The sequence below is a fragment of the Corvus kubaryi genome, unplaced genomic scaffold (genome assembly GCF_017639235.1).
Source record: "Corvus kubaryi isolate FWS band 111438036 unplaced genomic scaffold, C.kubaryi_AGA036_p1.0 37249, whole genome shotgun sequence".
In the NCBI taxonomy this organism is placed as follows: Eukaryota; Metazoa; Chordata; class Aves; order Passeriformes; family Corvidae; genus Corvus; species Corvus kubaryi.
In genome coordinates this window covers 1,067,081-1,088,055 of record NW_024581072.1, presented here as the reverse complement: position 1 = coordinate 1,088,055, position 20,975 = coordinate 1,067,081, and the positions used below count along the sequence as shown (strand labels likewise).

At 39.3% G+C, this 20,975-nt stretch overlaps 1 long non-coding RNA gene across 1 annotated transcript in view; it reads right to left on the bottom strand.

Moving 5' to 3' along the window:
• Positions 1–1,185: 1,185 nt before the first annotated feature.
• The window catches only part of LOC121662354, a 58,910-nt gene continuing 39,120 nt past the window's right edge, over positions 1,186–20,975 (bottom strand). The window contains exons 2-4 of the long non-coding RNA XR_006015260.1: positions 10,513–10,647; positions 7,370–7,564; positions 1,186–2,842 (exon numbers count right to left, since the gene is read on the bottom strand). This is a non-coding gene — a long non-coding RNA (uncharacterized LOC121662354). The remainder of the gene's footprint in view (positions 2,843–7,369; positions 7,565–10,512; positions 10,648–20,975) is intronic.

Sequence of the window (20,975 nt, the reverse complement as noted above, 5' to 3'; positions counted from 1 at the left end):
CCCTTCCCACAACTTGCAGCTTTTCCCACAACTGCTTTTGAGGGTCCGCTCTTGAAGTTTTTTGGGGTACAATTTTAAGGTTGAGCTGTTCAGAAACGAAAGTTCTTTCCACCCATCTCTGGGAGCATTTCGTCTCTAAGAAATCTTTGGGAGCATCTCTAGGAACTGAGGTTTTCTCCTTTCCCATTTGGAGCAAAAGTCCTCATCGCTTCCATCTTTCCCTGTTCAACTTCTCATGAAATTACAGCTGCGTCAGATTCTGCCTATCTCAGCGCAGGTGCTTTTGCTCACGAGTTGAATTGAACACTCCACCCCCCATATCGTCATGAAATTATAACGGATACTGCTGACTTTTGGTGGGGGAAGACATGCAGACAATCAATGTGATTGATAAAGCAAGCTTCATTTATTAGCAATACAGAGGCACTTATATAGTGTGAAAGTACATGCTTATCAGTTCTTTAATTAGTTTAAACTTACGAAAACGCATTCTTACTTCTACATAATTGGGTTAGATAAAAGACTACATTTGGTAAGCTTCTATTATTTATGTTTTGACTTGAGAGATCAAAGATCTTCCTCCCTTCTCATGGTCAGTACATCTTATCAGCACACGACTGTACCTCCTTAAAACTCCCTTTTGGTTCTCAGGCCTGTTTCTCACACAGGCATTTTCTCATGGAGGCATTTTCTTGTGCAGGCTTTTGCTTGTACAGTTCTGTTATTGATTTGTACCCTTTATCAATGATCCATGTCCCTGATCCTCTAACCATTCTCCAACAGGATACTCTGATATATCATAGCTTTACAACAGAATTTTGGCTTTAAGCATCTCCTCTTTCTCTTCCCTCAGGTTTTCAGCTCTTCACAGCACTAAAAGGGTTAATCTCACCTAGGCCTTGCAGCTGGAATGTGGCTTATTGCAGTGGAGGTGGGGTGGGGGAGCCGAGCCGCTCCGGCTGCCCACAGCAGGGCTGTGGGGGGGTTCCGTGGGTGGAACAGGGCCCATCGGCTCCAGGATGGCCGTGGCCCGGCCCGACCTGGCCTGAGCAGGGCCTGGGCAGGGCCCACTGGCCCCCACACGGGGCCCGCAGCCACCTGTCCCAGCGCCAGAAATGAGAGAGAGCCTCTGCCTCAGGGTTTCTATTCTTAAGTGTGCATCACAGACGTGGTCACAACTTTAAGTGGCTTAAAGAATTGTCCATATTCAAACTGGCCAGCTGATAGGTTCTGTCAGGTCACAGAGGAAGCTGTAAGCGCCCCTTTGCCAGAACATCATGTCCGGGACTATGCTTGCTAACCCATGACACCCTTGCAAACATTCCTTTATTGATTATAAGTGATGCCAACATGATTATCTAATTTATTAGTATTTGCATAAACTTATTACCTGCATTTTTTGAGAAACTGCTCCTAAGAAAAAGGTGTAAGGTAAAGGGAGCAAGTGGGCTTGATTAGCACAGTTCCCTGTGAAACTCCTACATATTAAGAATTTTGAACCTTGAAAGCTTTTTAAATTTCACATATTGTCTCTAAGCCTACCTAAACCACCAAAAATGTAGAAAAAAAAATTAGATAAAATGTTTGCCATCAGCTGCAAGCCTACAGCCCATTCTCCTCCCTCTAACAACTCATGATTAGATAATTAACTAAAAAAAGTTTCAGATTTGTTCCATATACAGAAGTTTGCTTTTTATCTGAGTTCAGAGCTACCTGAGAGCCATCCACTGCTATTCAAAATACAGTCATCAAGGTAACAGTTCATGAAAGCCAAACACATTTGCTTTGTTTGTTTTATCAGCAGTAAACAGTCCTACAGTTCTCGTGTTTGCAACTATGGATGTATCTGAAGTACTTTATATTCTTCAGGTACTCTCCACTTCTCCACTCTTCATGCATATGTAAAATTCATGAGCTCAGTATATGAAAGAGAATATATGAAAACATAATTTCCATTTAGTACAATTTTATGTGCAGATCTCCATATTGCAACTCCAGCAGCTGAGCAGTGAGCTATCAGGCAAAACCAGAAAAGTTCAAAGAAATACAAAGAGAAAATCAGAAGTCTCATATCATGTCATCTTTGTTTTACAGCATTGTAATTAAAGGTGTTCAATTCCAATTTTACTATCAGCTAAATAGTTCCCTTCCTTTTTCTTGGGTTGTTAAAAATATGAAGAAGTCCAAGTTAATAGTATTCAGAAATGCTTTCCCTTTGAAACAAGATCATCATAGTCAGACTGTTGGCTGAGGTGCTACATGATGGTTAAGACACTGTGTGTCCCTGATAAGCAGGGATAGTAATCAGGAGAGATGTTGGTGTCTGCCTAATCTTAGCCTCTTGCAGACCAGTTTCTGCAAGTTGCAATCACCTTCTGTCAGAAAATAAATGGTCAGAAAGATCCAGAATTCACATGTCATTTAGAAAAATATCTCTGTTGTGTAAAATTAACTATGGTTGAGCAAAAACATCAGGGAAACAGGTATTTGCTGAAGAAAGTAATTTCTTTCCAATAGAACCACAAAACATTATGGCAAAAGCCCTAAAAGACAGATGAAAACTCATTTAAACTGGAAAATAAACCTATATGTAAAAAAAACTCTTACTGGCAGAGCAGCAGAAACAAATAGCAACATTTATGCATTGTGCAGAACAACAGATTTTGAATACATGGTATATAAATGCCCATAACGGGGCTTAAGGCTTGTCAAGTGTGGCTGCTACATTATTGTCCATGAAGGCACCTTACTGAGCATCAACAAGGTTTGCACATGTCCAGCACCTGCTGTTGCAAGTGGTGGTTTTACATCCCTTGAGAAGGCAGATTTACAAATCTGGGTCCTGTGAAGACAGGCAAGTGAGACATTGTATTAACTATGACAGATGTAACTATTCCTACTGTTTTGTTAGCATAACAGAATCCATGCCATTTTACCTCATTGAAACAAAACAGTCTACAAGCTGCTCTGGGCACTCCTGAACTGTGAAAAGCAGCAAGATTCAGGCATCTGCATCTGCAGTCAATACTGATAAACAGGACAAGGTGGAAGGGCAAACCTCATCACAAGTATACTGTACCACTTGTACTGAGATGGCACATACATTTTGAGATTTATGACTCGTTGTACAAATAACTGCAACCATTACTTCATATTTTGAGTAAACAAATCTAGAATTCAGCCAGCCTGGAAGGGGCTGTCCAAAACATCTATCCATTCAGCCTTTCCCTCCTGGTTTGCACGCTGATCAGACAGATTCTAACTTAAGCAGCTGGGGAAAGAAATGTGATTGTCTGGTATCCTTCGAGAACTAAAAATCTTGAGGCAGACTTCTTGTCCTTTTCCTTCAGCTGAATCTTTTCTTAGTCTAAGCTGTGTCACTGACCTGACAGGTACAATAAATAAGGTAATATTTAATATGAAACCAGTGTTCTAATATATTTTAGGATGCGCCTTTTAAAAATAAACCAAAATAATGTTGGAAAGTTAACAGTTTCTAAAAATCAAATACTAAAATACAGAAATCTGAGAAACAAGATGAACAAAATTTAGAAATTATACAAAGTGCTGTAATAGTAGATTATATGCTCATTCTGTGACCAGATCAAAACATTGGTTAACTCTGACACAGAAAAGAACCTGCCAGGAGATCTGCTCCAGCATGGGCCCCTCTCTCCATGGGTCTGCAGATCCCAGCACAGGCCTCCCATGGAGTCTCAGCCTCCTCTCAGGCATCCACCTGCTCCAGCATGGGGCTTCTCCATGGGCTGCAGGTGGATGTCTGCAACCTCATGAACCTCCAGGGGCTGCAGGGCACAGCTGCCTCACCATGGACTGCACCAGGGCTGCAGGGGAATCTCAGCTCTGGTGCCTGGAGCAGCTCCTGTCTCTCCTTCTCCACTGACCTTGGCATCTGCAAGGCTGTTCCTCTCACATATTCTCACTTTGGTCTTCTCTGGCTGCAATTACACCTGTGCAATACCTTTCCTTTTCCTTAAATATGTTATCACAGAAGCATTAGCACAATTTCTGATTGCCTCAGCCTTTCCCAGCAGGACGTCTGTCCTGGAGCCGGCTGGCACTGGCTGTGCCAGACATGGAGGAAGCTTCTTGCAGCAGCTTATGGAAGACACTCCTTTAGACCCTGCTACCAACACCTGGCCACACAAACCCACAAATACAGGAAAGACAGATGAAAAGCTAGGTGTCCTGTCCCTACTACTTGCTGCTTCAAAGAGAAAATGAGCAGGTAAATCAATTATATACTTCAAATATCAGTACCCCAAGCACAGGTAACCCAGTGTGAAGACCAAAATTGACAAGCTTAAACCTAAGACGTGTGTCTAAGTCTCTGGTTATTCTGGATGCTCTGGAGAAAGAGTCTGTTCTCCATGCATCAATAAATTTAAATATATTTTAAAAACATCAGTATGTTCATATCCAATTAGCACAGTTTTACAAATATTTTCACTTTAGGCAAATTGCATTCTTACTGCTGGTGACTCAGGTATCCTACACATATAGACTTTATTCTGGTAATAAAATCTAGCACATTGATGGTTCAAGTAAATATTTGCATGTCTCTGCAGAGCATGTTCTGTCCATTCTCCCCCAGTTAGATATCCATATGAATGCTGGGTACTGCACGCGGTTCAGGTATCCAGCTGCACAAATGTCCTTGCCAGAGACAGAAACAGAGAAGACAGGAGACAGCATTTACTCAGGCAGAAAAAGTGCTGCAGGGAAAAAATTTTCATGGGAATCCTATTTCACTCTCAAATTTGAGCTGTGGCTTAGTAAAATTTATTATTAGTTATAGATTCTTCATACTGAAGAGTCTTCCTCAACCATAATAACTTGCCTAGAAGAAGATCTGGGCCTCCATAATCATTTACTGCACCAAACCTCTCCAGTGACAGATAATTTTTGGCTTTCTGTTCCAGACAGATACACATTTCAAACATGAAATGGGAAAAAATGCCAAAAGAGAAAAAGGACCCATGCTAAAATACCCTTGAAGACAAAGGTAAACCTGTGAATGTATTGCCACAAAGGAGGCATTTCTCTATAAAAAGTGCATTTCTTTTTGGGATAAATTACAAGGTGTGCCAAGACCATTTATAGAATACCATGGTCTAGTGACCTCAGATTTCCTCCACAGGTTAGTCATTTTAACTGATTAAATGCTAAGCAACCATAAAATTACTTCAGTGGATAAACTGTTCGAGAGCTGAGGTTATTGCTCCATCAGCAGCTTTCCAACAGATCCACTGCTCTTGTGCAAAGCAGTCTTCTCTCCTGGCCAATACCTTCTGCCTCAGTTTTTTTGAAAACAGAAGCTTTTTCTTTGGCAGCTTGATCCTGCTCCACCACAGCAACACTCCACATTGCTCCTGGTGGGAATTTGCATAATTTTAAAGTTCTGATTGAGCTGCAAGAAAGTTTCTCCTCCAGCTGCAGCTATGTGGTATGCAACAAAATATGCATGGCAGGTGACAAATCCACATTTCTCAGGGTATGCAAAAAACGTACCCCAAAGACAAAAACTGTGAATAAAAAATGGTGGTTAGATTTGTACTGTCACTTCCAAATTTCTCTACACTAAAGTGAAGAGTGGCTGTTTATGCCCATTTAGGAACACTCTCATCCTGTCTGACTGTAGAAACTGGAGTGATCAGCTTAAGATAAAACTCATAATAAATAATTGGCTTAAAACATTTATGTAAAACATGTTACAAAACTAAAGAAAAAGAAACATTCATTCAAAAGCAAGTTCTTGCAGAACTGCACACAAGAATACATAGAAAGTATTCTGCAGCATCACAGGCTTACTAATATCTGCCATTTGTAAATGACAGCTATTTTAGATTACGACCACCAAAGACCTGCTAACAGCAAAATTTGCAGGCTGAATTATTTGTGTGTTAATTCCAATTACCTTCTTCCACATGAGACTTTTGTGATACCAGGAAAAATGTTCATTCTTAGAGAATGGGTAGGTAATTTGACAGGAATGACAGGATATAAAGAAATATCTTTTTTTTTTTTGTCAGAAAGATATTTAACTGAGCAGGAGGTTAGAGAACAGTAATTAATTGCTTAGTTGTTTTGAAAAGACAAGCACTAAAAAGTATGACCTCTCATTGACACTTTGCTGCAATGGTACATTAATTATTGCTGAATTGCAGTGGGTCTCCTGTGGGAACACAGGATATTCTCATTAATACCGGACAAGTTCACCATGGTCATGGCTTTTATAACAAATTCCTAATGCTAAATTAAAGGACTGTTTGGCTCTTGGTCTGGTATGTCCAGAAATCTTAATAGAATTTTTGTCTGTGAAATATTTCTTGCATTTAAAAATCAGTAGTTCTCATGGTCCAAGGAGCTGGCAGAATGTAATTAAAGAAACATACTGAAAAAGGCAAAATGGAGAACTTAGACTGGAAGAGGTTTTTTATCTGTCAGTTATTTTTCTTCTAAGTTTTCACAACAGCTTTTGCAAAGTTCAGTTCTTTAGTCCACGAAAGTCAAGGAACAAGTCTTGAACTCATGAGTAAAAAAGATCCTGATCGAAATCACACTGCATTGATTCAACCTGAAGGTAATGGTGCTGAGAAGTAAAACGTGGCAATGTGAGATGCAAAGAGATCACACACACAGAATCACCAGGCTGGAAGAGACCTTCAAGATCACTGAGTCCAACCCTAACACCACCTCAACTAAACCATGGCACTGACTGCCACATCCAGTCTTTTTTTAAACACATCCGGGGATGGTGACTCCACCACCTCCCTGGGCAGACAATTCCAGAACTTTATCACTTTCAGTAAAAAACTTTTTCCTAACATCCAACCTAAATTTCCCTTGGTGCAGCTTGAGACTGTGTCCTCGTGTTCTGTCAGTTGTTGCCTGGAAAAAGACACCAACCCCACCTGACTACAACCACCTTTCAGGCAGTTGTAGAGAGTGATAAGGTCACCTCTGAGTCTTCTCCAGGCTAAACAACCACAGTTTAGAGACGATGTGACAAAGAATATGCGTCCATTCCTGCAGTTGACTCATCTGGGGTTTTTTTCTGGTTTTATCCTTCAAACTTTACTCTGTTCTTTCTGCTCTAAATCAGCCACATCAGACTTTCCAGACTGACAGAACAAAGAGGTTGTTCTGTTAAGGAGCTGGGAAAACAAGGCGTCTACATATAATGTGAAGTTCCTGCTCATTCCCACATGTTCTCTGCAAACATGAGGCCTAATGTTTCCATCCTAATGTAGCAATAAGGATAATCTCTCTCATTAGAGAATAATCATCCAGCTGGAAGAAGAGATTTTGGGCTGTACTGTTAAAGCACAGAGGACCCAGTACTCACCTCTAAATATGATAACAATTGGTCTGGTGCTTCCAGATGTCACCCACAGCAGAGCAGGCAGCCTTCACAAGGGCTAAAAACAGTAAAAATTGTAGTCTCAAGTCTGCAACTCCCTTCATGGCATTTAGTCAGGGACTTGTTTCACAAGCAGATGCTCAGCAGGATAAGTTTGGATGGGCTGCTCTACAGAGCTAGCTAAAAGGAAGAAAAAAAATCACAAGAGTAACCACAGCATCTTCTGAACTCCTGAAACAATTGCACACTTTAAGTTTGCATTTCTCATACCTTACAAATGTCTTCAGAGGATATGTGTTCCATCTGTATTTTTATCTTGAAAAGCTTTCAAATGCTTTCCTTACAGCATGAATTTTTTTCCCCAGCTAGCAGTGCCTCACTGCAAAGTCATGTCAAAGTGGACAACTCCTCAGAGAGCAGATCATCCGCATAGAGACAATGAACCTGTTTTTGTGAAACCTCCTTTTGAAGCATACACAGTCATTCTGTTTGATAAACACCTACTTCTCTTCCCCAAGGCATAGCACAGAAGCCAGAATGAGTAGCCCATCTAAACAGTCTTCAAGTGTTAACCAATTTTACATGAATGAAAAGTTAATGAATAATTAATTACATGTCTTGACACAGTAATGAAGAAGCATTTGGACTGAGATTCCAGCCTATTGCAACGAGAACAGCAGAAGGTAACTCATGATCTCTGTGAGCAGCTAAGCCCTTGATTGGGCTTCTTTTTACTGCAGAGCAGCTGTGGCACAAGAGGAGGTTGGCAGAGGCTCCTGGGACAGAGTAACAAGGCTCTGCAGCAATGAGGCTGCCAGCCCACGTTCTTCCAGACAGCTGACCTCTCTCTTGTCTGCAAAATATTCACAAATTCTCTATTTCTGTAAGCAGAGAACCAATTTTTAAATCACATCTTAAGGCTCTAATTTAGAAGTGACATAACCTGAATCCCACTTCAACTGACTCAACCAAAATTTTCCTGAATGTGCCACATGTATGTAAATGGACCACAGGTATAAGGGCAGATTCTTTTTAATTCTCTCCAGAATGAAAGAAACTGGCCCTTATCCATGCCTGTTCCCACACATGGTCTAATTTTCTTCTAGATAAATGCCTACTAAAAAGCAGTAGATGTCAGTTTAACATTTTCGGTAGATGTCAGTTTAACATCCTGCCTTCCTTTCGTTTCCAGAGAAGAGAAATTTAGCTCCATAGGTTTTTGCACAAATCCTTTCTGTGACTGAGAGATCTACAGCAGTCACTGACATCAATAATTTCTTGGGTACAACCAATATAATGCATCAAGGTTATATAGTCGGTGTCCAAACTTTAATCCTTGAGGGTCCAAAAGTTCATAATTTAACCAGAAAGTCTGTCACACAAATACTTGCCTATCACTTCAGTTCAGTCTCAAGTAATCCCTAGCTACTTCTGGCATTACTTCACCCTCATTGATATTCCCTTGTTCTTTGTCTGCTACTTTTCTCATTTTCCTTTTTTTTTTCTTCAAAGTAGCTATTGCAAACCCAAGCAGAGCTGCCTCCACTGCCATAAAAAGCCCTTCTTGTTTCTAGTGCAAAACCTCAGGGAACTATGTAAATTTTTTATTATTATTTCCATTTCTGTATTATGAATGTAGGATAACAGTAACCTTCAGTGACAAGTAGAAAGTCTTTTTGTAGGAGAAAATTTTGGAGTGGATGATCAAAAATACTCATTTAAGTTTTATTTCAGCTTTCTAAATATAGGCGTGCAACTTCTTTCAAGATGTCCTCAACATATTCAAAAAATAATTTATACATATAAACAATTTATATTTTTATATCTATATACAATTTTTATATAGATATAAAAATATATTTGTATTTTTATCTGTCTATATAAAAACATTCTCAGCCCTTAGCATGTTAAACGGAAAACCCATCATGGGAAAAGAAAGCATGGGAGAGCAGAACCTGTTTAGTCAGAGCCTTCTTAAATTGGGAGAGCAAGCCTGGCCCTGGAAGAGACATAGATGTAGTAGAACAACACAGCTTGAGAAATGGTGGCATGCGACTTCTCCCAGGTCCAGTCAGACTTTTGGCAACATGTGTAATGAGGACTTTGAGCAGCAGTTATCCCCTGGCTTGTGCTATTCTTGTGTCTGTATCAACGATTTATTAGAGTCACCAACAAGGAATATATGCACATCTTACCCATTTTCTTTCAGCTTTAAATGCCATATGTTCCCCAAATAATTAAATTGTTATAGTTAAATGAAGGCATCTAGACATAGCACTGGCTAGCTGTACACAGAGGTCTCAGCACTGGCTTTGAGGATGATTAGGCCATGAAATTCTTCTCAAGGAGGATAGCTTGTGAGATGAGACCTTGCTTTGTGCTTTAGGAGATTCATTACTGGAAGTACGGACTGGATTTAGGCTAAAGATTAAGCTGGGTTACAGTGACAAGGTATCATCCCCCAGATGACCATGTCTGCAGCTACTGGTTTATGAAAAAAGTTTCACTAAAATGAAATCTTCTCCCTTTTAACCGTGTAGAAGCAGTCATTATGGTTACTGCTCTTATCACATGGAGCACCTTACCTTTGATGAATATGTCTACCCACAGACTTTTCTAGTGTTAATAAACCAGACCAACAAATTCTGTCTGGCCAGCAAGCTGTAGGCGGTCGTGGCTGTGCAATGGCTCCTGTCCTGCTTACCTGGTGCTCTCACTTTGACCTAATGGTGCTGCTTTGAGCACACATCAGGCCTTAGCGTGGGCTGCGTTAGTCAAAATCAGAGCAAAACCTGAGCTGAGTGAACATGTGTCTAACCTGGTATTACTGTTTACTTGTTTCTCAGATTCAGCCAAAATGTGCTTCCTAATGGTCAGCACAGCAGTGCATTTTACATACCTAGTGCACAGTGCTGAATATCTTGCATCAGTTTTATCCTAGCAGCACCACCATATATAACTACATAGCACAGTCATTATTGGAATGCAGAAGTATTATCATTTCCCAAACTGACTTTCTTCCAGACATTCAAATGAAAGATACAGTTTTGCAGGTTTTTACTGGCTGACTGCTTGCTTAATCTTTCCATTTCAAGTGTTTATCCAGAGACACCCATTTGTTACCTCACCTTTAAACGTCTTCACAGCTCTCACGTTAGCCTGCTTCTGCTTCTCCAACAACAAATACTTCTTCATACATTACAAATGCTCTGCAGTAGATGTCACTTTGAGATTGATACTCTTCGGCCATGGCTAGGAGATATCTAGAAAATATCCAGGTATTTCCAGACATAAAATGAGCCTCATTCTCTGCAATCACAAATGTTTCCTTATAATTTTGTCATAAGCAAAATCTTCCTCCTGCTGTTTTAGGTGAATTTATTGTTAATTTTTTTATTAATATATGCAGTTTTAGTTTATTCATCATTATATATGGCAGTCAGTTTTATAGATAATCCCCCTTTCAATCAGGATCAAGATCTAAATTTCATACTAAAGCAATTCAGAGTGAATATATGACCTGTCCCAGTAAATAACCAAGATGCAGCCCTGCTGACTTTAATGTTAGTCAAAATGCCAGGGCATGAGGAGGATTCTGCAAAAGAAACTTCTGAGTCTTTATTTTTTTCCTCCCTAAATAAACCCAGTACATCCCCAGATATAAGAGCTGTTGGAGCAAGGCAAAACTGAGAAGGGTCTCCTAAATAATACTAAGTCTATCAAGCTTGAGTTTTGCATCACTTCTGCTGTAGACCTGTGCATATATCCTTAAATAGACTAAACAGTCATGAAAAAGTGGCTTTTGCTCAGTACCCAGAGAAAGTTCAGCCTGGAGCAGTCCTAACATTTCACATAGTCCTGGAAGCAGTGAACTAGCAATCTAAATCTTAAAACAATTCTTTAATTAACTGGACGTGCAAGGGATGAAGAATTTAGCTATTAAGGCTGGATATGTTACAGCATCCAATTTATCATCTTAGGCATGAAGACTGAACCAACCCCAGCTGGTCAGAGCACAGTGCTAATAACATCCAGGTTGTGGGTTTGATCACTGTATGGGCCTTATGCTTAAGAGTCAGAGGTGATGATCCACATGGGTCACTGCCAGCTCAGAATATTCCATGATTCTGTGACTCACTGACACTGTGTAGAGTGAGCTGGAGCTCAGGTCTGACTCAAGCATAGAAGGAGACAAAGACTAAGGGTGAGAAGAGAAATGAAACTGATCCTGCTTCAAAACCTTTACTTTCTTCAAAACCCCCAAATTCACATATCAAGATCCATAAATAATGTATTGTTTGATTGTTGTCTCTGTGGTAAAGCATTCTCTCCAGGAACTGTAGGAGGGAGGAGTTCTGCCCCAGCGCAGGAGTCATGCAAGGCTGCCTGTAAGTCATTGGACACAGAAGTGCTTTGGAGGAGAAAAAAAAAGAACAAACAAGCTGGTTTGCATTCTGAATCCTCTCTTGGTGCATACAAAAGCTGGCAGGCCTCTTGGCAAAGCCAGTTTTGAGGACTGTTCAGCTCTTAGAGGCTGCCCTGGGCTTAAGATGGTGTCAGATGGTCCATGCAGTCCTGTGAGCAAATACAGAACAATTTCTAAGCAACATCATGAGACATGATTTTTTTCAACTTTCCCCAAATGTCAGATAAAAAATCAGTATCTTTCTTAGTACTTTTCTTTACACTTCTAATTCCAGAAACAAAAATTTTTGTGATACCGATCTGATGTCTACAGTAACCTCTGAAAACTTAAGCCGTCAAACTCACCAAACAATTTATCTTGCCTCTCTGCCAGTCAGCATGCTGGAAACATGGTTCAATTCCTGTCAAAGCTAGTGGGAGAACTTCACAGTTGGTTCTCGTGGTATTTAAAAATAACAATAGTTCTATAATATCAGCACTGGATTCATTGCATTTCATGCTTAACCACAGTAACTTACTAACAGAAGAATTAATAGCCCCTTTTGTTGCGAAGCTACTGCCCATTATAAGTTACTGAAGGCAGCCTTGAAAATCAGCTAAACCATACATGCTTGGACTCAAATTTGGCCAAGTTAAGAAATGCTGGGTTTTCCTTTTTCTTAAGACATCTTTCTCTTACACATGAGAGAATCAGAAAATTTGTCCAGAGATAAATACACAGAAAAGGAACCCTTAAACATTGGGTTTGGGAAAACTAGTTCAGGTAAACAATACCAAGAAAATGTAGCAATTAGTTGGTTGCAAAATAGAAAGGGGTGAAATCCCTCTGACATATGGAAGTGCAGTTACATAGGAGACAGGCATTTTGCAGGCCAAGTTAGTTTCCCTCAGAGAGGAGGGTTAGCTGCTATATTTAAGGAAGTATAACCCCGAAGATGAAAATGCAGTTACATATAGCTGCACTTCCACCAAGGACACATACAAGAATGGCAAAACAGTGGGGTGAGTGTGTGTGCCAAGATCTTTTAAAAAGGAAAAAATTAAGAAATCACATACAGGGAGCTTTAAAAACTGAGTTTGCCCAAGTTTATCACATAACCAGCTAATATCACTGTATGCCACAAATTGAGATCTAATCTTGCAGAATCCTGTTTACTCGGGGCCTGGATCTAATGAATTCTCACTGCCTCCATGTGCTCATGGCTTGCTAATCATCCTCTCCACAGGCAGAGGAAAGCTATCCTTTCCTGGATAAATCCAACAAGTCCCCTGTGGGATGCTTTCCCACTATTTTAACAAAGTCTCTTTAATGTGACAGATGCAACTTGAAGCTTCTTTCATGTTGGTGTTTTAGTTTCCTCTTCCGCAATCTAATAGGTGGAAATTTTGATGAAATAAGCTGAGAAGCACAAACTGAATCTTTGAACCTACAGTGATGAACAGTTTCAAAGCTTTCTCAAAGCACACACCTGGGGTACAAGAATAAGATCTTCTTTTGTAGTTCATTCTTACTTCCATACGTCAATTCCTCCTAATCATGAAGTGTGTACGTGAAATATAACTTGCCAAATCCTGTTAGAGCAGATATGAATAACATGAAGAGTCTCCTAAAGGCAAGACACAACGTAGTCCAAGGGCTAGTGTGAAAAATCCATGTAGCACATGGCAGGTTCACTGGGGAACTAAATCAGCAAATTATCAAGCATTCTTTTTAATTTATCACAAGTGGGAAAAGAGGCTTTATTCTTTTGCACAAATATTTGGAAGAATACTCAAAACAAGGTTCTTTATTGACAGAGTAGAGATGCAGCAGGCCCACTCCTCTTCAAGCATGAACAGTCCAGCTCTAAAAACAGACCTACATAAATCATTCCTGTTGCGTGACAAAAATGTATTCCTGTCCTGGAAATTGATGCAAAAATCCAACAGATTTCTTTCAGTGAAGGAAAGAAGCATGAATTTTCATTGTCCCCATGGAAAGGAAAACTGGGTGCAAAGCACAGCCTGCACCAAAATAGTTGGCTAACTTCAGCTGTCAGAGGATTTAATGGAAAATGAGCAACTTATGCTGTAAGAACATATCATATTGTAACTTTTTTTTCAGCAGATCTGAAGTCTTCAAAGCATCAGTGTTTGCTGTATTCCTGTATGACTAGAAAAACCACTGGACATAGTTTGTGAGAGTGAGCAATGTTTTTTAATGAAATAGCAAAGTAAAAATTGTTCTTCTGAGCAGGTGAAGAGAGAAAAAGCCTAAGAATAAATATTTCCAGGAAGACTAAGTATTTTGTATAGACTCAAGAACACACCAGACAAATTCCAAAAAAAAGGATGACCAGTTCCCAGAATCATGGAATCATGAGATAACAGCTTCAAGACTGAAATGCTAGTGGTAATAAACTTGCAGATGAACAGGAGGAACTGTTTTCTATAGACTTTTAGTGCAATAATTCAAGCATTCTAAAACCGTGTGTCTGTGTAATATAATGTTGTCATTGCTGGCTACAGGTCAGAAATCTTGTACTTAATTTATAAGTCCTCAGGACTGAGGATTGCCAGTCTTCCTCCAGCAAGTTTGCTGTTTTATTTTACTTTCTTCATACAGGACAGCCGTAACGTCATGCAAGTAGAAGTAACAAATCCTTATTTTCAATAAAATGTGAAATTTATGGCTCTAGCATAATGAGATTGTGTATAGGAATAAAGACCTGGTACAATAGGAGGAGGCTTCAGAAGTGGAGACACAGGAAGTGGTGCAGAGTTCACAGGCACGGAATGAGAAAACATAGGGCAGAGCCTTGGCACTCGTACCTCTTGGGTATAAGCAACTTGCCAACAGTCACCAAAAGAAATACCTTGGACCCAGACAAAACTGGGTTTAGTGTTATAAAGAGAACAAAGAATTCTGGAATGAGCACCATAAAAGTGTACATTCAGACATAATGGTTGCAGACCAATGAAAAAATAGCTAAGCTGAAAATGCAGGTCAGCAAGCAAAGGGTCAGTCCCTTCTCCCATGTAACAAGCAACAAGATGAGAGGAAATGGCATCAAGATACACCAGGGAAGGTTCAGGTTGGACATAGCAAGAACTTCTTCATTGAAAGGGTGGTCACGTCAGAATGGGCTGCCCAGGGAGGTGGCGGAGTCACCCACCATCCCTGGAGGTATTCAAGGAATGACTGGACATGGCACCTAGTGCCATGGTCTAGTAGACAAGGTGGTATGGAGGGTAATCAGTCAAAGGTTGGACACAATGGTCTTGGAAGTCTATTCCAACTTAAATGATTCTGTGATTTCGTGAAAGAAAAAATATCTCAAGTGAAAGTTAGAGAAAAAGATCACAGAAACATCATATTATTAATAGTGAAGGATCTACATACTGATGACTCGTCACAACATTCCACCACCAGGATGAAATTACCAACCTTACTTCCAGGAGAAAGGAAATCACTGAGAAAAATTGCACAAAATTAATAATTTGGGCTTAACTTGTTTTTATTCCTCTCCCCCTCACACCCAATCATTAGACTCTCAATTGCATTAAAAATACACTCTTGGCTTTACAGAAGGTGTACTATCTCTTTGCACATAGACAAGATTTTAAGCCCAACAATAATAAATACAAGATTTTATTCATTCAGGAATGTCATTAGCACATGCACTAGAAAACTCAGGCCAAGGTGATGATTGCCTCTGCTTTTATATAGAGACCTACACCATGATGGAGGCCTTATTCCAGAGAGAAACCTCTGCAGGTTGCAACAATAAAGAGTGATGCAATGAGATCTTGGGAGGAGGAGACAGCCCTGTAAATTCAAAGCCTACACATGTGCAGCATAGATAAACTGCATGAGCCCCTTGCTTACTTTTACCTGTGACAGGATCAGACATCCTGGCTTTTAGGCAAGGTTGTCTCCAGCAAGAAAAGACAATACCAAAGGGTGTGAATTTGGGAGCAGCAGTGTTAGATTGGGTAGCCTCATTCAGCAGCATTAGTCTTCATTTTTCATAGTCTCCAAGGCTTTCCTTACTCTCTTCCTTCTCATTTAAGAACCCTCCCTGCACACCTTCCACCTAAATCTCCCATTCTTACAGCAGTGGCAAAGTTGTGTACACATAATTGACAATAGTATTGTGTACCTGACTTTTCTCTTTGGAACACAATACTTCCCTGATCTAAAAAGAAATCTATAATTATGTTTAGGGAACAAAATTGTATTCATATATTACCTGAACTTTATTTTAATAGTAACATAACTTCTAAGTTTGAAACATCAAGATTAACTTGCAGGTTGCCATAACAACACATTCCCCAGAGAGATTCAGTTAAGTACATGGGAGAACTGAGGAGAACAAAGAACAATCTGCAGATAATTCCTTTAATTCCAAACCAGAACAACCTATTCCAGGATTATTCTGCCTGCATAGCCCTGAATTTAGTAGCAGTTAATCCACTCAGTTGAGTTGCATCAGCTTCCACTTCTATTGTTTATTATATCCCAGTGTTTTAATAGCACCTTTATTTGCTAGCCCAAACACAGCACCACGGTCTAATTTTGCCTGTTCTTTGGATTTCTGTATCCTACTTTCCCATCTGGCATATTCTATGTTTGCTATAGCATGCTATCATTATTTAAACTTCTGTGGGAAACAGGTTCTAGGTTTTACCCTGGAAAAACCATTTCACCTTTATTTGAATTGAACAATAACATCTAGAGTGAATATGCCCTGCAAATGTGCCCTGCTGATAACTTAATAAGTTTATCAAGCAATCATTGTGGACTATACAGTGTGTATGTAATAGCCACAGAATCAAGTAGAGCAAAAGAAGCAGAAGCTGTGTGTTCTATGTCCCATTTAAATTACATTAGATAATTGGTATTTAAATAGAAGCAGTTCTATTGTAAAGAGTCCTTAGCAGCTTGCTGAAGCTTTGGAAGTCTAGCAGATTCACACAAAATACACTGCCACAGCAAATGATGACATGCATGTTGTCTACAGATCCAGAGTTCACCACCTTCTTTACAGTATATGCACAAGATAAACACTTCACCTTTTCTCTTTGCTGAGTAAGTTGCAGTGTTTGAACTGTTACTCTCCAGAGCAATTATTCTTTTCATGACACAATCAGGCCAAGAACTTCCTAATTATATCTTATTATTGTGGTCTTTTCCCTCCTATGTCCCCTCCCTGGTTTTCCTGAATGCAAGATTCCCAAAATACCAAGCAAAACTACAGAATCAGAAGCAAAGAAAGCAAACACGTTTGGAAGAAACTTTGGAAAGAATTATGAATATTGTATTAAGTATTATTATTAAAATTATTAATTATGAAAATTTTCCTTGTGACTAGCAGAGATCACAGCAAAAGTGTTAGCTAAGAAGAAATATTCTGTGTTTCTTTGTCCTACCAGACCACATACATCCCCAAAACTTGGGGATTGCTTTTTTCTCTTCTCTTCACAAATCCTAATCCTAAACAGGGGCAATGAAAAAAATATCCAGGAAAATATGGAGGAAAGTATCCAGGAGCCTATTATAATCCATCACTCCACTAGTTCTTCTTTTTTATTTTTATACAGAACTGAGAGCTGCCAGAGACATTCCTGTCTAGAAGGCCTCTTGTCCAATACCTGCACAACCTGCAACTGCCATTAATGAACAAGATTGCTCTTCTGAGTTTCAGCATATTTAGAGTATAGATAGCACACCATAAAATTTTTTTCCCTAGAAGGTAATTTCCATGCTGTAATGCACTGTATATGCACTTCTATTGCTTGCTTATTGCTATCTAAATGTTTTGACCTTGACTTGCCTAAATGTTGAGATACTATTAATATTTGTATGAAGCCCAAAATTACTTTTATGTGTAGATATATCAGTTTACTGAAGTAGTGATCTGAATATACATAATTTATGTTTAAATGTGATTTCAGGATTTACTAACAAAGTCTGAGCCACATATTCAAGCTGCAGAATCCAATTTAATGTTGTAGATAGGTCGTCTTTTATAAAGCTGTAAAATAATAGCAAATTCACTATCTTCTGATAGGCTCTTTAAATGTTTAATTATCCTGCTAGACATTTGCTTCTTATTTTAACATTGAAATTGCCAAATTTCAGCTTCTAGCCACTGAATTCCACTATTCCTTTGTCTTATAAGTTCCCTAATATTGCTTTTCTGCATTAGTACAAGTCGCCTCTCAGCTTCCTCTGTAATAAGAATTAACTGAGCTTCTCAGATCTGTTTTCCTGTCTTAGACCTATAGTAGTCCACTTAAAACTTCATACTGTAATCTAACAACCTTATGTGATCTGTAAACTGGCCTTCAGTCTCAACTATGCCACAATGAAAGGATAGCAGCAATACCTTTTTGAGAAATGCATTTCTCCTCAGCTAAGTTCTGCACTTACTGAAGTCCTAAACCAAGCTTAACTAGCCAGTTAAATTACTAATAGAAAGGAGTAATAAATCTAAGTAAGCTGGACTTCATGAGTGAACACAGCTTACAGCTGACAGATTTCACATAAGGAAGAAGCAAGCTACATACATTTCAGTCAGCTAGAATTCATAGAGGCCTTTGCTTTCTGTTCATGAAGATGTGAGACCATGGAATTTCACTCTAGGTTGTTGAACTTCCACATCACCACAAAATACTGTTGTTTTATCCACTAGTTAACCAAGATCTCCTTTTCTCATGCTGGAGACTTAGAAATTTGGCAGGTATGTACTAGCCCCCACATGCTTTAAAAATACTGCTTGCACTTTATCGGCACATGGTGTTTTCAGATACTGCTTCAACAAAGACAGCCATGACTGAACAGAGGAATGCACTACATATTGTGTTCATAAACGGTAGTAAGGCAGCCATAAAATTGCAAACAACACTTCCTTTGGAATTTTTTTAGCAACTGAATTTTCGCAAAATTGAGGTAAGAAGTTGATTTTCCAAGGCCCAAGACAGTTCAAAAGAAGCTGGGAAAAATCTTTGACTACACACCTCTGAAATCCAGCTTTCAAAAAGAAAAAGGCACAGCCAGAACATTACATATATGTTGTTTAAAATTAATAAGTCCCAGAAACAGAAAGCTGTTCTGGGACAATGAATGATGACCAAGAGCTGAACACACACTCACACTACAAAAATCAAGTAACACCAACTTCTCAAAAATCTGCATACTAGCTATATTTATGCCATAAAACACATGTGAAATATGTATGGTCTGTGAAAGTCACAGCCATCTTAAATCAATTTCTATCACTTTCATTTCACTCTTTGGTGCCAGTAACTCCATAGCAAGATTTATGTGGCAGACATTTTGTTTTTGTAGGAGCTTGTTATTATTCAAAAATGGAACAAAGAAATGGAACAGGCTTTTAAATACTGCTTTAAGACACTCCGGAACACGGTCTCCCCATTAGCCTTTATTATACAATCCAAGTTCTGAGAAGATTTAGTTAAAGAGCATTGACATTAAAAAGAACTTTGTTCTCATTGTATCAGTGTCTCCAGTAGGCAGTCTAATCCAGATGGTATAAATATAAATTAAATACTAGACAGAATAAAGTGAGCAGAGCACAAAATTTATGGGGTGGGGAGAAAGGGGGTGGGGATGGGGGGCAGCACAGTATCAGTTCATTCTATTGAATATGGGACTAATGGCATTCAGAAGTCACTACAAAGGATGACTAATTTATGATAGTGGGGTGTAAAAGCAGTATGTGACTATTTGAAACAGCTATATGATGCCTAGTTTTTCTTTGCTGAGTGTTAATGGTGGAGAGTACAACAGATGGGCATGCATTAGCCTATGTCTTATTTTATCACTGCAGTTCTGGGGTATGGGAAGAAAAGTAACCCAGTGGTTTGGTCCGTTCAGGAGACGGAGGTTCAGCTGAATACCTATACCTATACCAATACCAGTACCAGTACCAGTACCAGTACCAATATCACAAGTACTATTCAATGCAATACACGCGTAACGTACAAGACATGCAACTCCATACGATACAACACCATCCAATACCGAGCCTTACAACACCATCCAAGAGAGTACCATGCTGATACTCATGGAACACATGCCCCGTGAGTCACAGCACACAAAACAAAACACCTTGCAGTCCAGTGAATAACAGACAATGCCGTGCACACAGTACAATTTCGTACACATGTACCATGACATGAAATGCAGTGCAACACACAATATGTGCGATATAACACAACCCCATACCATGCAGTACAATGCGACACCTGCAATACATCCATACAAACAGTATCATGCCATACAATACAAATAAAGTACAAAATACTACTCAATATATAGAATACTACGCACACAATAGGACTAAGAAACTAAGATGATAAATACCATACAAGACACAGCCCAATATGATACTGATATCCATTACCATACATGCTGTGGGGTATATTTAATGTATTTTAAAAAAATAAAATATTTATGTAGACATAGTGAAGACATATTGCATGATTTGCATGGAATTTGTTTTATGCAGCCCTGAAAGCTGGAGTATTAAATATCTCCATAGCAATCAGAAAATACAAAATCATAATAATATATAAAAGAGATGAAAAGATGATAAAATGTCAAGAAAATAATAAATTCTAAAATGCAAAAGAAATGTTCCAAATGTCAAGTCTGAACCTCTGCTGACACAATTTTGAACCATTTCCACACTGTGTTACTGGGAAGACTTGGGAAAATCCAGATCTGTTAGTCTAACCTCAGTGCCTGGAAAACTTATAAAAATTGTACTGTGTGGTTCTGACAGACAGGAAATGCAATCATCAGGCACACTCAGCATGAGTTCACAAAGGAAAAGCCCTGTCTCACTAATCTGGGATAAGACCATCTGCCTTGTGAGTGAAGGGGCAGGCTGGACACAGCTTTTCTGGATTTTTCTAACTCCTTTGATACTGTTCCTTACGGCATCCTTCTGGATAAGTTGTCCATCTGTGAGATGATCAGGTGCACATTCTGTTAGGCGAGGAACTGGCTTGTGACATTTGGAAGCACTTCCTGACCAAGAGGGTGGTCAAACACTGGAACATCCTAGAGAGTTGGTTTATACCCCATGCCTGAGAGTATCTTAAAAGGAGGCACTTGGACGATGCCCTTCACAATGCACTTTAAATTTTGATCAAC